We start from the raw sequence: 17562 nt of genomic DNA on the forward strand, positions 1-17562 counted from the left end.
AAAGTCCATCTCTTATTTTTCCTCTGGATACCTCTCCATTCAATTTTGTTTGGGTTATGGTCTGCCCATAAATTAGTATCTATTTCTACTTCTTGTATCTCTAGCTTCAGTTCTGCTGAGGTCCATATCATGTCTTTTCTGGACCAGGATTTGTGTCTGTTTGAGTAAATAGTAAATTGTTGTTTTTCCCCATTCAGTTCTCGCCATGTATCTTTTAACCCCAATCCTTCCACCATCTGAAAAAATATTTTTGGTAGCTTCCTTCTTCTAGTCGTGGTCTTGTTTCCTTCCTTATAATCCAATCTTTCATCTGCTATTGCATTGAAATTGCCCAGTAGACAAACATATTGGAGTTCCTTTTCTGCTATTTGGGTATGTAGTTTCTTATAAAAGTTCTCCAGGTTATTATTGGGTGTGTAGATTGCCACTAATAGTGTTTTTTTCTGGTTTATTATGGTTTCCATCATTCTTCCTTTCCATTCTTCCTTCTTTATCCATACAGACAAATTTACCTTCTCTACTGGGTTTCCTATATATGGCTATCCCTCACTTTTTCTTGTCCTAGTCAGCTGAGAAGAAGAGATTTCCCAATTCCTTACATTCTAGTAGTTTATGACATTGTTGTTTAATATGTGTCTGCTGAAGGCAGATTATCTCAGTTTTTTCCTTTTGTAATTTAGAAAACATTCCCTTTCTTTTCCACTGCCTGTGTTTTCTCTCTCTCTTTTCTAAGCTCCTGTTTCTCTCCCTCAGTTTTTAGTGTTCTTTCTTCAATTTTCTCAATTTGTTCTTTATTTTCTTTAACACTTTGTTGAGTTTGTGTTAGTTGTATTCCCAACTAGGTTAATTGCAAATCAGTCTGGTAGATTTTCCTCTCCAATTTCTGTTGGCTCTCCTCTATTTTTTGTTGTGTTAATTTCATCCCTTCTTCAGTTTTCTGGTGACTCATTCTAATTTCAGGAAGTTTCTCTTAAATAAGTTTGGTAAGGGTCTGTAGGTCTTTATTTGATTTATCTGGCTGTAATAAGGTCTCTAAGGTTTTCTGTTGCACCGGGCTGGCATTTGCTGATGAGGGTTTACTAGATGGTGCTGATCCTGGCTTTTTCCCTCTTTTATCTGGATTGGAAGCCATCTTAAATTAGCTCCTTCCTAATCCAGTCCACCTAACTTTTACTAGATTAGTCGAGAATACACTGTACAGTCTGCTTATCTAAGATAACAAATTCAACATTTAAAAAAAACCAAAACCCAATAGTTGGGAAATCTTAAACTTAATATTAGTTGGGAAATCTTAAACTTAATATTAATTTAAAGTAATTAGTTTAAGATTTGGTAACTATTGGTTTTTTTCTGTTGTTTCAGTTTTAGTTCAGATAAACCAATTTTAAATAGCAGTATGTTCATCCCCCAAGAGCTGATCCTTCTGTTACTATCCTTATTTTATTTCAAAACCTTTTATACTCCAAATATAGGAAAGACTGAGATAACTCCCTCCGGTAGCCCCAGTTACTTATAATCCACTCATTTGAGATAGTCACTGTTTATTCATCCAAATGTCTTCTTAGTGTCTTCTAAAATCCATGTAAATATTAAAAGGAAATATTTCTTTTTAACTATAAATTCCACAACTATTTGTAGCTCCAAATAGAACAGCTTATTTATCTCCCGAAAATGGTGAAGGTCAAAGAGAGGGCCAAAGAAGGTCCAATATGAAGGATCCAAGAGTTGTAATCCAAAAGTTATAACCCAAAATTGTAAAGTCTCTTAGGTTTTGTGAAGTCCAACACTTATTTATAATTCCAAGTTAAGGGGTTATTTGTAGCCCAAGTATAGCAGGGTATCCAGATGCAGAAAAGCAAAACATCCATCAATAACCTATAATTAAGGATCCAGATAGTTTCTTGGTGTCTTCTAAGTCTTCTAAGATCAGGAACCAACTAGAAACTTCAAAGTTCAATCTTCTGTCGTCTACATAGACGTTTATTTGTAATCCACTATGTATATTCCCAAATGGACAAAAGAACAAGAAAATGGAAAATTCAACAAGCTCTTTAAAAATTAGAGCGTTTCCTTCGCAACTCCTCTGCTCAAGCCATTCCGAGCCAAATAGTTTGAGAACTCAGAAGACTGCCAATTTAGCAAAAGCAGTCAAAACAGTCCTCCCCTCCAATAACAAAAACCGGAAACACTAATGCAGAAAACAGCCGAAAATGAAACTAGTCTCAGTTCAGTTCATTCTAGAATCTCCATTTCATGGAGCAGGGGTTATAACTTCACTTTCGTCTTATTTCTCAGTAAAAAAAAGAGAAAAAGGAAAAGTTTTCCCCAAACTCCCCCCTCCATATTCTTCAAGCACTTAGTTGAATATTGTAAATGTCTTCAAATGACGTTCCGGCTATTAACAAAACAATCAGTTCTTCACTAGCTTCCCTCCTCCCTGCTGAAGGCTGCCGTTTCCGGTCTGTGAGGCAAGAACTAGCTCAAACGAAAGTTCCAGTTCCCTCACTCTCATTATTTATCCAAGCCTGATAAGATAAATATGTGAAATATTTAAATCTCACCCAAAGTAAACACGACGATATCCTCTTTTAATGTCCAATTCTCCGTAATTAGCCCAGTGTCGAAAGCTTCAGGGGAATGCGTAATGGCGCGTCCCCTTCTTTCCTCTGGGGAAAGGTAAACCTCTGAATCAAGCTGGGACAAGTTGCCGGTTTGCCCCACGACTCGAAGGTAAATACCTCTCTTCAAACAGCCCAACAGGCTGTCTTCGGCCTCATCTGAGACTCCCCATCTGGAGAAAAATCCTCCCCCTGAGCAAGGAGCTCAGGAGAAAGCAGCCGCTTTCGACGTCTACTGGAAGTCTTTTTTCACCTTAGTTTGTTTTTATGTTATATGTAAACCGCCCAGAGTAGACACGTTCTAGATGGGCGCTATATAAATCTAATAAATAAAGAATAAATAAGACCAAAATCAACCAGCCAACCTCCATTGTGCCCATGGATCTAGCCTATATTGTATTCAGAATCAAAACTATGAACACTTCATTTTTATTTATTTATTTATTTATTTATTTATTTATTTATTTATTTATTTATTTATTTATTTATTTATTTTATTTAACTTATATGCCACCCACACTACCCAAAGGTCTCTGGGCAGCTTACAACAACTAAAATAGAGTAAAAAAGATAAAACAATTAAAATACAATTAAAATGAATATACTCTAAAAACTTCATACATACACATACATACATACGTACGTACATACATACATACATACATACATACATACATACATACATACATACATACATACATACATACATACATACATACATACTTATTTATTTATTGCATTTATACGCCGCCCATCTAGTCAATTGACTGCTCTGGGCGGCTTCGGACATATATAATAAAACAGTATAAAATATAACAACATTATAAACAATACAGTGGTGCCGTTCATGAGTTATGCCCACACTCTTCTCTGTGGTTCATCTGGGAGCCTTTCCCTCCAGTCTCTCTCCCACCAGACTCTCCACACCTTGCAGTATACTTTCTCATTCCTGGGAGCTGAGCCGCTGGTTCTGGAACTGAGATAAGGGCTTCATTGCATGCATGGAACTTCAACAGAAGCAGGATCTTTGGTGTTTATGTCGGTGTTTACAGAACACTGTGTACGTAGAAGCCTGTCCAGCACACAGACAGCATGCTTGGCCCTTAAACGGGAACATTTCTGCTTCTGCTGCAGCCTATTTTGTGTCTCCCATGGAGCTTGTGAGCCTCTCCAGGAGGGCTTCATGCTCATCTACTTTTAAAGTACTTTTAATTCTTTGTGGGCTATTGGGGGTGGAACAATGCCTATAATGAAATTGTTGCATATGCCTTAAACCGGGTTCTCTCTTTTTAAAAAGAAACAAAAAAAAACCCAACCCCCCCTAACAAAAAGGTCTTTGCTTTGTGAAACTGTGCTTCAACTTTGATTCTGCAGAAATAAATTGCTTGACATTTTAAGAAGGAATGCTTAAATAAAGGAATAATCAGTGTTGCAATTGTCCCCTTATTTCACTTGAGATTAATTACCGTGCACATGCGACACAACTAAAAATAATACTAGAATCATTACCTTTCTAAAGTTGAGTCCACCGTGCACTTTATGCCTTCTTCTTTTCTTCGCTGCCTTCTGCTGAGAAAGCAGGATAAGGTGCTAGGCAGGCTTGCTCTTCCTCATTAGGATTCTTTTCCCCCTTGCCCCACTTTCAGTCACCACCATCCCTGAAAGCTGGTAACTCCAGTGTAGATCCGCTCTGGGGTATGGTCCAAACTTTAAACGGTAGCTGCAAGACCCTGAGCCTTGTTTTGGGGTGGGTGGGCAAACAGAAGGCAACACCTTGCAATAACCCCTGCAAAGTCTGGAATTAAACCTAGGGTGGGTCTCACCGGCCCTGCCAACATCGGAGCCACCAGCCTCCACGGACGGCATATTAATGCAGCTTTTGCTTAGGTTATATCTCAAGATTCTCAGTCATCCAGGTGAGGTTATCTGGAAGTTGAGTCATGGCAACTGGACTTCTTTCTTGTTAGGGTGAAATGTTTCACTAGTCATCCAGGTAGCTCCTTCAGTCTGAGGAGAGTTGGTAGGAGATCCCTGATAGATCTTCCACAGTTGGTTTCCCTTCCCCCTGGTCTGAATAGGTGTGTTAGATGGACAAAGGACTGGGGGTGAGGGATAATCCCACTTTTGCAGTCCTCCACCCATTCTCATGGGTCATTAACAGTCGTTAACAGCGGTCTTTCTTGTGTGTGTGTGGTCCTGATCTTTCTGGGGACGGATGAAAGGGCAGCATGATAAATAGGAGACTGTATCTAAGACCTCCACTCCGGTTGAGTGAGGGATTTTCAATATGCACATGTATGGCCTCCCTGACCCTTCTCTCAAACCACCTATCTTCTTAGTCCAAAACATCTCAGGACAGCCCTTGAGGCCTGTAGATATCCAAAATGGGCCTTTAACAAGGCAATGTCCCAAACCAGGAGGGCAATGGAACAGTCTGAGACCCAGAGCCGACAGAAGAACCTGGTCATTCCTTACATGTTGGCTTTGTCTGAAAAGCCCAGAAGGATTTTTGGTAAACACCACATACCTGTGCACTTCAAACCCACATACTGTACACACTAAATCAGAGACTCGTCCACCCAAAAGACCGGATACCAAAACACAACAGGACCAATATAGTATATGTCATCCAATGCAAAGCAGAGTGTTAGGAGCTCTATATTGGAGAAACCAAACAGCCACTAAGCAGGAGAATGGCTCACCACAGGAGGAGCAATGGCTTAGGACCACAAACAGCCGTGTTCCTTCATTTGAAGGACAAAGGACACTCATTTGATGACCAAGATGTACTCATTTTGGTCCGAGAAGATAGACCAAAGGGAAGTAAAACCAACGTGGAGGATATATCAGAATATATCAGCCATCGCTTGCTTGACCACATCCAGCTTACCAAGGTTCATAGATCTTACATTCCAGGTTCCTATGCAGTATTTTTCTTTGCAACATCAGACTCTCCTTTCACTTCCAGGCACGTCCAGAGCCGAGCGTCCTTTCGGCTTTGGCCCAACCACTTCATTAGCTCTGGAGCTACTTGTACTTGTCCTCTGCTCTTCCTCAGTAGCATGTTGGATGCCTTCCAACCTGAGGGGCTCATCTTCCAGCGTCATATATTTTAGCCTTTTGTTTCTGTCCATGGAGTTTTCTTGGCAAAGATACTGGAGTGGCTTGCCAGACCCTGCTCCAGGTGGATTACGTTTAGTAAGAACTCTCCACTATGACCTGTCCGTCTTGGGTGTCCCTGCACGGCATAGGTCATAGCTTTTCTGAATTACTCAAGCCCCTTCGCCCCAACAAGTCAGCAATCTGTGAAGAGGAGAAATACATACAAATAGGTATTTCTGAGGGGTTTCATTTAATATTTTCAGCCAGTGGATAAGTGAATCAGCGGATACTGATTCCCCAGATAGGAATTCCTACTGTATATCCTTTCTGTAATCTGCAGTATGGGAAGGAAGTTGGAAGAGGGAAAGGTGAGCAGCCACTCTCATCACTTAATTGTCATTTCTGACAGATTTGCTTGCATGTTCTGAATTTTTGCATGGAGTGGGAGGTAGTTATTGGTTGGTGCCCTGATGTGCATTTAAAAAAAAAAGACTTATGCCGAGGAATGAAAAATATTGCTTTTTAGACTTGAATTCCCATGATGGCTGGGGGATTCTGGGAGCTGTGGTTTTAAAAAATGAATATTTTCCATCTGTGCACCTTAATATCACCTACTATCTAGTCCAAATTTCTGCCTGTTCAGTCTCTTGCCTCATTATGTATATAATATGTAGATTAGTTCTCATCCTAGGAAGCTTAGAGCTGTTATCTTGGGGTCGGTGAAGGGGAAGCTTAGCAGATGGGTTGAAATGTTGGCCATCAGGTTCATCATGTACCTGAGTCTTTGCTGTGGGTAACAACTGTCCTTCCCCCCCCCCTTTAATGGGTTGGGTGAGATGACCTATAAAGCCTTGGTGGCCTCACGACTCAGAGGAACGCCCCAAAGAAAGCAGCTACTTCTGCCTCTTAATTTGCTCGGCTGAAACTTTCGTTTTCCGGTTCCTTCAGAGAATAGACATAAGTTTTATCCCGCTGATCCTGTGCTAAAATGATCAGAGGTAACATCTGGATGATAGATAAAATGTCAAGGGTAGGATTAAAAGGCAGAATCATTTTATAATTAAAATACAACCTGCATCAGAAGAGAAGATGGCGAGGGAAGTGTCTCCATCTGGTCAATTCTTTTAATAGGGCAGGCGAGAACCGAAGTGTTCTCACTCAACAAAGATACAGTGCTTAAAATGGCTTACAGCCATTTGAGTTAATGTCAGAGTAATTGTACAGTCACACAGTACAAAGCAATAATAATAATAATAATAAATAATGATATTTCTTTCGCCTATAATACATTCAAGGGGAGCTGTCACAACTGAGTATGCAGCAGCTGAGGAATAATGTTCAAAAGGGTTGGAAATAAAACTGTAGGTATCGTAATACCGGTCATATAATTCTATAGTGCAGCCAGTTTTTAGGAACATGTTGTAAACATACCTCTGTTAGCCCTGCCTTAAAAAGGGTGATACATACACAACTGGAGAAAATGCAGCAACAGGTAAACAAAACTATTAAGCAGTCTGTAGAGCAACTCAAGAAGTTCCACGGGTTTTGGGTACTGGACAGGGTGAGCAATGTATGGCCTACAGACTTCATGCGTCACTGGAGGTCCCCTTCCCCATTTTTAATTTTTTTTAAAGGAAAGAAAATATATTTTGGCCACTAGGGGGTGGAAGAGGGCTTATTCAGATTCTTTTTTCTTTTAATGTTTTTTTTTAAGGAACTAGGGTATGTTGCAGGGCAGGTACAGCTTTCCAGTGTGCAGAGATGGGTGTATTCAATCACCAGGTCTCAGGAGGTTGTTTGTCCCTAGTTTAGAAGGGGAGAAGACCACTAATAAACGACGAGGGGACACCAATCCTAGACATGAGGCTTGTGCATTGTTATTGCAAGCCACTTTGGATATCTAGATGGGATATAAATTTTGATAAAAAACAGGAGCTCGAGCCATTAAAAGTGTGCTGCTTATATACCACCTCATAGCGCCTAAGTACTCTCTGGGTGATTTACAATTTAATTATGCAGGTTATGAACACATACACATCCGCAAGCTGGACACTTAATTTACCAACCTCGGAAGTTTGGCAGTCAGTCTTCAGCCAGCTGCCTGAGCCCAGGATTGAATTCAGATCATGAGCAGAACCTTCACTGCAGTACTGCGGTTTAACCACTGCACTACAAGGCTCCTTTTAGTTCCAGTCAAATCAGTCACCGTCACAACAGGGAGTAAGCAGAAATAACGTCATCAACAGCTTGTAAGAGGTGAACTGCCACATTTTCTCCCACAAAGGCTCTGCTGGCAGCACAGGTATAATTTACAGCTCGCAGCCAGCCTCCCTGGTGGTGTAGCTGTCTTCAGTTAGCAATCAAAGACACCCTTGAAATGCTGGCTATGCTTTTCTTCTAGTGTTTTCAGCCTGTGCCTCTCCCCGGGACAAATGGTCTGCACTTCCTTCATCTGTTATTTTCTTGTCAAATGTGCTGCTTCTGGAAGTTTCTAGAACAACACTAATTTCTTGGGGCATTGTGTTTCCACACCAGCCGTTCAGTCTGCATGAAGTCTTCCTCCTTTTCTGAAGCTGACCCAGCAAGGTGAAGCATGGCACTATCTGTTATTGGACCCTGGGAAGTCCATGGTTAGAACACACCCTTCCCAATCCCAGTGTAAGAAGGAGCCCATGTGGTGGAGGCTGGTAACTCCAACTCATGGGAGCAGTGGATCTGTTCCTGGTTTTAGTCTGAATGTTACCAGAGCTAGACAAGATGCCTAGCTTTGGTACCTCCAAAATCCATGAAGTGTTGGGAGTAAAACCTGAAGCACAATCAACACCCTTGTGAAAACAATCACCAGTATCCTATGGGCTCTCCATGGGTCTTCAGTGGGCTCCATCTAACATGGATCTTGCCTGGAGGGAAGATGACTTGAAGGCTAGGAGACATTGAATCTAAGGAAACAGAACCAAGTAAGTGAACAAGGCCTTAGAGGAGAGGACTTGGCTTGGGGAAAGGAAAGAATATGGATCTGCAGGAAGGATATATAGAGGTAAGGAGAGCTGAAGTTCACAGACTAGACTTTGGAAGAGCCAGGCAAAACCATGGCTGCAGGCCTCTCTCCCTTTGTGAAAGAACCATCGAGAGTGGTTGGATCCTAGCCTTTCGTGCAGTGCACATATTATGACTGCATTGTTGAGCCACTTTCAAAGTTCTGAACTAATGGGTACTTTGGCAACCGTTTCCAAGGCTGAAATCATTATTAATTCCTTTAGTACTGTAATAACATTGATGGAGATGAACTCTTATAACATTGAAATTGTATAGTATTTAGCAGTAATTAACGTCCCCTAATTAGGAAATGTTGCCAAGTAGTTTTCTCGGCTGGCTCCGTCAGTAGTTAAGTGCAGCTGGATGAAAATTAACCACAAAGGCAACAGCTTGTGTTTTATGTGAAGTTGGCTTTTGATTGATTCCAAATGATATTCCTTGGTGCTCCCTCTTATTATCAAAAAGGGTACACAGAGTTATCTGCGATAAAGCAGAAAAATCCACATGTCACAAATCGCACAACAGATGATCCTGTAGGGGATTGAAGCTCGGAAATTCACCACCTGACCTTGCAGGTCCAAAGACACAGCCAGCGTTGAAGCAATTAGATTTCTTAATGTGACTGTTGCTATTTCAGACGGAGCCGGACAGTTCATTGTACAAAGGGATGATCTGTCTGATTTTCAGGTTTCGCTGAGGCTGGGATGAGGAGATTAAGAGATGTGTCAAGGGGAGGAAAGGATGGGTGGAAAGATGGATGGACAGACAGACAGGCAGGCAATTGTGTGAGTTGAAAGGCGCTCTAAGCAGCTTGCATAGTACATGTATGTATGTATGTATGTATGTATGTATGTATGTATGTATGTATGTATGTATGTATGTATGTATGTATGTATGTATGTATGTATGTATGTATGTATGTATGTACATACCAGGGAGGTGCGCTACCTTTGGAAGAATGTCTACCAGCCATTTCCAAGGTGAACATGGGAAGAAACAAAGCTCAGAGGCATTGGTAGGGCACAGTGGCACACACACGGATCCCTGGTGTTAAATTTAGCAACTGTGCCTCATGATTACAAGTGAGGAAATAAAAACGGAGAACGATGAAAGAAATGCTTTAGAAATAAACCCACCTTACCTTTTACCCTACAAAGTCATTAAGTCATCAAAATATTGTGGCCACCGCACTTCTAATTTCCGATCCAAAGGACAGGAGGGGTGGAGACGGAAAGAACTGAGAATGTAGCAGAGCAGCCCTTTCGAGAAGGAATCAATGAGGCACATGCTCATTGCCCTTTTAAAGTCCCTCACTCCCTTGTGACTGCCTTAAGAGCTTGATGGGGTCTTTCTCCTGGCAGCTGGAAGCAGGAGGGAAAAGTTAAGAATAAATCAGCTTTTCAGACTGCCACGTGTTCTTTTTTACATGTTCTATTGAGTTTTCACAGGAATACAGTCTTCATAGGGAACTAGAAATGCACAAATACTGTGACAAAACCGGACAAAGATAGGGTTGAAATGTTTCCAAAAGGGCAGGGGTCGGTTTAGCCTAGACCTATGTGCCCTTTCTTAGAGCACAGGCTGAGCTGGGGGGCTTTTGTGCATGCATGTGTGCACATGCAGACACACGAGAGAAGGTGATGATGGAGGAAAAGAAAATTCAAGACTCTGATCTGATAAGGTTTCTCAGCCTGGTGGAATGAGTTTGGATGACAGTTGAGGAGAAGTAAAGTGCCTTGCCTCCCTTCTCTCCTCCTTTCTCCGTCTGAATGAATACTAACAGCGCCAACCTTAGGAGGGTTGCGGTTGCTCCTCCTTAACACCTGCTGCAACCTCTGAGGCCTGGTGGTCTTCTGAATACAAATGCAATATTGCGTTCCAGACAGCATTCTATATGTGTGTTTATGTGCAGTCAAGTAGAGTTCTGGACACCATGCTTTAAGAAGGACATCAACCAACTGGAGCAAGTTGAGAGCAGGGCAACCAGGATGATCAGGGGACTGATAATTAAGCCCTATGAGGAAATATTGAAAGAACTGGACAGATTTAACCTTGAGAAAAGAAGAATGAGGAGGGGCAGGGACCTATTTTCCAGAATGCAAGACACATAATAATGGGCTTAAGCTACAGGAAGCCAGATTTCCTCTAAATACCAGGGGGAACTGTTAGAGCAGTACAACAATGGATCCAACGACCTTGAGAGGTGGTGAGTGGTCCAACATGGAAGGCATTCAAGAGAAAATGGAACAACCATCTGTCAAATCTGCTTTGATTGGATTCCTGCATTGAGCAGGGGGTTGGACTCAGCCTTATAGACCCTTTCCAACTCAATTATTCAATGATTCTATGAAAATGAAAAGAAGAATAAAAATTACAGAAGACAAAAATGTGGCACTTTAAAGAGTAACCTATATTTTAATATGAGTTTTCATGGACAAGTCCACTGAGACACAAACCCCAATTGCACTCTCATATCTTGTCAATGACACACAGTAGGATAGGCAAACTTGCACAAACATCAATGGGAATTGGGCTGATACTAACCATTATCATATACTACTATAGTATGATCCTATATACACCCTAAAAACATGGGCAAAATCCTATAAATGGTTTGTGTAAGATCTGTGGTGTTGTTTAGTTGTTAAGTCGTGTCTGACTTCATGACACTGTCCAACCGTCTCGATCCACCAAAGATTTGTGTAACTTGCCATAATTAGCTGTGATTAACTGGCTAGATGCTGGGGTGCATCTTGGTCATACAATTAGACAAAAGACCAGATGTGCCACAGCAACACGTCTATTAACTCTAATTGGCCACAGTGAGTTACACAAGCCTTGCATAAACACCAAAAGGATGCTGGCCAATACAGCTTTACCAAATTTTTGATCAAGATTTGTTGAAAAGGGCGTTCTTCAAGAAAAAAAGGAGGAAACGGTTTGATGCCGTATGAAAGCTCACAGTTTCAAATAATTTGCTTCTCTTTGGATTATCCTTTTTAAAAAATCTGATGCATAATTTACACAACTGAACCCATTATTGCAAGACTGCACGAACTTTGGGCTACATCCAGTTGTAAGTCCCAGCTATATTAGATCTACTGAATACATTTCACTTGTTAAGTCCACAGGTATTCTATTTTAGTCTTGTTTTAACGTACATAGTCAAATGCACTGCCTTGAAGCAATGCCCACTGTGTGCACAAATTATACTAGCATATCGCTATGCAGCTTGACTCCTTTCAAAAAATTTCTGCAGATGTTCTTGGATGAAAACGATTCAAGTGATGGAGCAGAGCCAGATCTTAGGAGTAGAGCTCATCCTTGGCACACAGAGTTTCAGGTGTTCAACATACAAGGTCTCCAGAAGCTGTCATGGAGCAGCTGGGAAAGATCTCTGCCTATGGCCTTAAGGAGCAATTGCCCACCGATGGACTTGACAGCATGCTAATGGACCCATGGTCTCTCTTGGGGCAAGGAAACCGAAGACAGTGACATGAGATCATATTCAGACAGGTGGTCAACATGCAGCTCCTCCAGATACTGTTGGACTGCGGTTCCCAGCATTCTCTAAGATGGGTTATGTTGGCTGGGGAGGATGGGTGTTGTAGTCCAGCAATAGATGGAGGACTGCATTTTGCTGGTATAACCCCATGTAATTAATAGCTCTTGCATGTTGAGTTTGCCCATCAATTCTACCTAGGGCCACAGCATTCTAGTAACTGAGACTTAAGGGTAAAACCTGAGATGGGTAGGACAGAGAATGTGACCTTCTTGTGCCCCTGTGGCATTGCAGCGATGTTGCAAAGATAGGATACTTCAGCAATGATGGCAAAATGGTGTGTGCATGTGATGGCCAGATAATGTCAAGATTTCGTAGTGAATTTCGAGACCAATGTGTGTATTCCTGCACCAGACATTCTAGAGCATTCAGGATACTGAACACCACAAAAGTGTCCTTAAATTGAGAGAATAAAGCCTAAAAGCTATGATTGCCAGGCTGGCCGCATCCCATTTCTTGCCATTTCATGTCCAAACCCTGAGAGCTGAAACCTGGCAACCCTTCTGCAAGTTAGCTAATTACTCTAAATAGCAAAAACGGTTTACATCGTGGATATACATGCCAAAGGCATAAATCATCCCTCCATTTTAAAAAATGGTGGCTATTTGATAACATTGCTATAGTTACAGTGATTATATATGTGTGTGTATATTTAAATATTTGCAGCTAATGGCCTTGAAACACACCATTGAGGCTTTAAAAAAACCCAACAACCATAATTTAACCTTCAATATTTTCAACAGCGGGCTACTGGATCTTGCTGAACCTTCTCTCTCTCTCTCTCTCTCTCTCTCTCTCCTCTGCAATCTTTGTCTCCCTACTAAATGGCATCTCTGAGGTGTAATTGTGCTGGCTAGAAGCTGTATATAATCATGTAATGTGTACTTGGCTGGTAGGGATATATGTATAACCCTACCTGAAGAGGCCTTTGCTGATCGCAAAGGTTGAAATCTTTGGGAATTTCAGGCGCTCTCCAAAAAGCTCCTGTCGGTTCATTGTGAAACTTCTGAGCATATGGTGCTTCTGCTGGTTGGTGTTATTTCAAAAGTTTTCAAATCACACTAGGAGCGAGTCCCTCTCGTGAGCTTTTGGAATGCTTAGCAACTGTGAATTGGAAGTGACAGAACAGAGAAAGAGGAACTGAAAAGGGAAAAAAGGGAGGGGGGGGAGAAGCAACCACATACATTCTGTCTCCTAGTCAAGAGTACACGATCAAGCTATAAATTGAGATGTTTTTAGAAGGGGAAAAATGAGGCCAATGAGGCAAAGTGGGGAAAAAAACCCATCCAGCTTGTCTTTCATACCCCTGCCCCATTGTGTGAAGGGAAAACCCCAGCAAAAGTAACCTAAATTTGCTAACATAAAAATAGGGTCACTTTCTCACCGGCGACACTGTGCATGGATGTGTAAATTCAAACAACTGGCAGATAAAAGGTGGAGCGGCTTACGATCTCTCTCAAGGGTATGGTCAAATAATGTATGAGGGGCAATTGAAATATTGTATTTCTGCATTTCAAAATTAGCCTCTTTCTTTTGGTTTGAGGTGTAGGGCATGCTCTTAGCCAGTCATTCTCTAGTGTTATTTTCTTCTGGATACCAAAATGTTGTAAATTCAGCAATTAATATAAGATATAAAAGAACAGTCTAATTGCATGTAAAAAAAAATCGGAGAGAATCCTGTTGCCACATGAAATGGTGTAATAGCAATTGTGAGCTATCTTCCAGGCTGGCTATCATGTGCCAATCAATTGCGTGACCGGTTGCTCAACCAGCAGCTATGAAAACACAGATCCTGTTGTGTAACAGAGTAAGTCACAACTAGAGTAGGCCCATGAAATCAATGACACTTAGGTGTTGACTCACCAAATCCCCACTGATTAAACAGGCCTACTTTAGTGCAATTTATTATGCTAATCAAGAGGATTTCACTCAAAAAGTGCTTCTGCAAAGGCCCTTATGCAAACAGATGATTTCAGTAGGATTTTGGCCATCCGCCTTACTTTGACAGATTGACCCAAAGTTCTGTTTAGTTTAGTATTCCCTTTTCAACAATGCCCCAATAGATGGCTCTATTCAGATCTGGCCAGTTCTTACACAAATCCAACAGGAAAAAGGATACCAAGCTTTACATAGTCTTGGCAGCAAGTCAGGATGGTCTACTCTGTAGGATACACTGTTGTACTTACTACCTTTCACAAAGAAACACCAAGCAAGGGAACATCCCAGAATCAGATTCCTTTTTTCATCAGTTAACTACTTCCCACCCAAACATAAAGCAACTGTTAGAACTGTTCTTTTTTTTTTTGACAAATGTGAATGATGGATCTATCAAGCATAAAAGTAATCCTAACTTTGAGTAATGTACTTTACTTTGCTTTTTTCAATGGCAGTGTTTTTTGTTCTGAATTTGTATCTGTATGTATAAATCGGTGATACACATTTTGTAAAACTTGTGCCGTCTTTTTCTCTCTTTTTTAAACAATGCTTGCCTTTAAAAGTAATGAGCAAATGGCTACCATAAGCTTCTTTGTTTCATTTTGAACTGAATGTGGACCTGCTGTGATTAATCTAACCTGTTTTCAACTGTAACAAACAAAATTCAGTAGGTACTGACTGCAAGGAGAACAAAGCTATCCATTCTGAAGGAAATCAACCCTGAGTGCTCACTGGAAGGATAGATCCTGAAGCTAAGGCTCCAATACTTTGGCCATCTCATGAGAAGAGAAGACAACCTGGAAAAGGCCCTGATATTGGGAAAGTGTGAAGGCAAGAGGAGAAGGGGACGACAGAGGACGAGATGGATGGACAGTGCCATCGAAGCGACCATCATGACTTTGACCCAACTCTGGGAGGCATTGGAAGACAGGAGGGCCTCGTGTGCTCTGGTCCATAGGGTCACGAAGAGTCGGACACGAGCTAATGATTAAACAACAACAACTAGCTCTAAAACTTACTTCTTTTGGCAGTTACTAAGACACAACTATGGTTGCAACTACACAGTGAGGGAAATGCGAATTTACTCACATTCACTCACTGAGAAGTCACATTGGGGAAGTCAGGTTTCCTCGGGTCTGTTTGCATTAACTCGCCACACAAGGAGAAAGGAGGAATGACTTGCTTGCAGATTTATTAGATAGATCGATAAAACTTTTATTGGCATAAGCAAACTGGACACAGTCACGGTAGTTTGTTAGGTAACTGCATATATAGGCATCAAGAGGGCAGAAAAGTTTTAGACATGCTTAAAGGAACAATGGTTATTATAGTACTGCAGGAGGTGCAGTTACAAGGCAACTATCTAATAAGCTGCAAACAAGACTTTCCTCCTCTTGTTTTTTTTTTTTAAAGAAAACATCACTGACACCAACCTGTTTTTTTAAAAAATAGAAATATATGTCTTGCAGACAGAGAGGGGCTTTGTTTGCCATTCCCAATCTGTTTTTTTAAAAAAATAAGTCTTGCTGATGGAGAGGGGCTTTGCTCATCAATCTTATAAGTATGTGCTGGTGTGGTTACTTTTCTGCATCAGTTTTGAGTGATCATTTGAACCAATGTGAATGGATCCATTTTTTTAAAGAAGTAGAAGCCCCAACAGTAAAGGTAAAAATTACACATATGAGGGGAGCTCTGTGCTGATTCACATTTCCTTTTGTGTCACGTGGTCAACTGAAAAGAATATAGATCATCCTGTCTCAATCACAGAACATCCCCCCCTTTTTTTAACCAATATGTCCACATTCTTAATCTGTTGCCAACTTTAGCTCCTTCTATGTTTTACATATTTTAGTTGCTTCGTCAGCTTCATAGACTTGTGACTTCACAATTAATGCGCTCTTTGTAACCACAGGTCAGTGGGTTGTAAAGGGTTTCCCCCCACCAGTAATTATACAAGGTGATACAGTAGTTTTTAAAAATACAACTATTACCGTAACTAACTTTCTTAGTGGCAGCTTGGAACTCAAACTGTAATTACTTTTTAAATGTAACTCTCCAACTTCTGACAGCAAACTCGAAAAAGGCATCTCTCATGATATTACTTCAATCGCTAACCCCCAGCCCACCCACTTGGCTTCTATCCAGCCTGCTAACAGTAAAAAGCAAACGTAGATCTGGAAGTTCTCTTACAACCAGCTTAACAAACTAGCCACACAAGCAGCCACTTTCAAATGTCCACTGCAGTTCCCCTTTCTTCTGATCCTCTACCCCCGCTGGGACCCCTTTGCATCAGTCTCACCTCCTTCTCGCCTCTGTACCAGATGCTGAGCTTTGATGGCAGCTGGACGGTTTTAAAGTTTTATCTCTAATTAAGAAATGGAATCTTAAGCAACAGCTAAATTTTAACATAGTCCAGCTGCGTCTACAAAGAAACTATTTCAGAAGCACAGCCCTATTTTTCTCCATTTCTTAATTGAAGTGATATTATAATTGAAGGCAAAACCAGCTGCTGCTGCTGCTCCAGATCATATTAAAAAGAATTTCTATAGTTCCTAAGTAGCCTGGTTTGTGTCTGGTTCTTCTAAGAATTCCGTTTGACCAGGGGTTGGAACTGTATGGCCGGATAGTCCTCATGGGGTCCATTAAAGCCTTGAATGTGGCCCCAGCTTCTAAGCTGGGGTCCCGTTAACTGGAAATTTGAAAATTAATTAATTAAATGTAAATCATTTAATTGGCTGTGTTTTTTAAAAATTAACATGTATTGGCCAAGCTAATATGTTTTGCTTTCTGTGGCTAAAGGACTAGAGGGACCTCAGGCCCATTCCATGTCAAAAGGTGACCAGATTGGCAGCCGAATCTTATTTTAACATTGGTGACAGAACCATGGGTGTCCACAGGAGAAGGATGGGGTGAGGTTCGGTATCTTAAATGTGTTTATAACATTATTGTATAGCAAGTCAACTCACGGAGGTTGTGGCATACATATGCCCATTCCTGGACAGTGGAAGGATGCAGTCACTCCCCCATCTCCCAAACACTTTCTTACAAAAAATTTTTTTTTTGAGAACAAGTAAGCCCCTTGTGCCCTCTGGTGGTCAAATATATATATTTTAAAAAACAATACAGTGGTGCCTCGCAAGACGAGCGCTTCGTTTAACGAAGAAATCACATAACGAAGTTTTGCGATTGCAAAAGCGATTGCAAAATGATGTTTCCTATGGTTTTTTTTTGCTTTGCGATGATCGGTTACCTGCTTCGCTAACCGATTATCGCAAAACGAAGATTTTCGCACAGCTCATCGGTGGTTTC

Source organism: Pogona vitticeps, chromosome 5, assembly GCF_051106095.1.
Source record: "Pogona vitticeps strain Pit_001003342236 chromosome 5, PviZW2.1, whole genome shotgun sequence".
Taxonomy (NCBI): domain Eukaryota; kingdom Metazoa; phylum Chordata; class Lepidosauria; order Squamata; family Agamidae; genus Pogona; species Pogona vitticeps.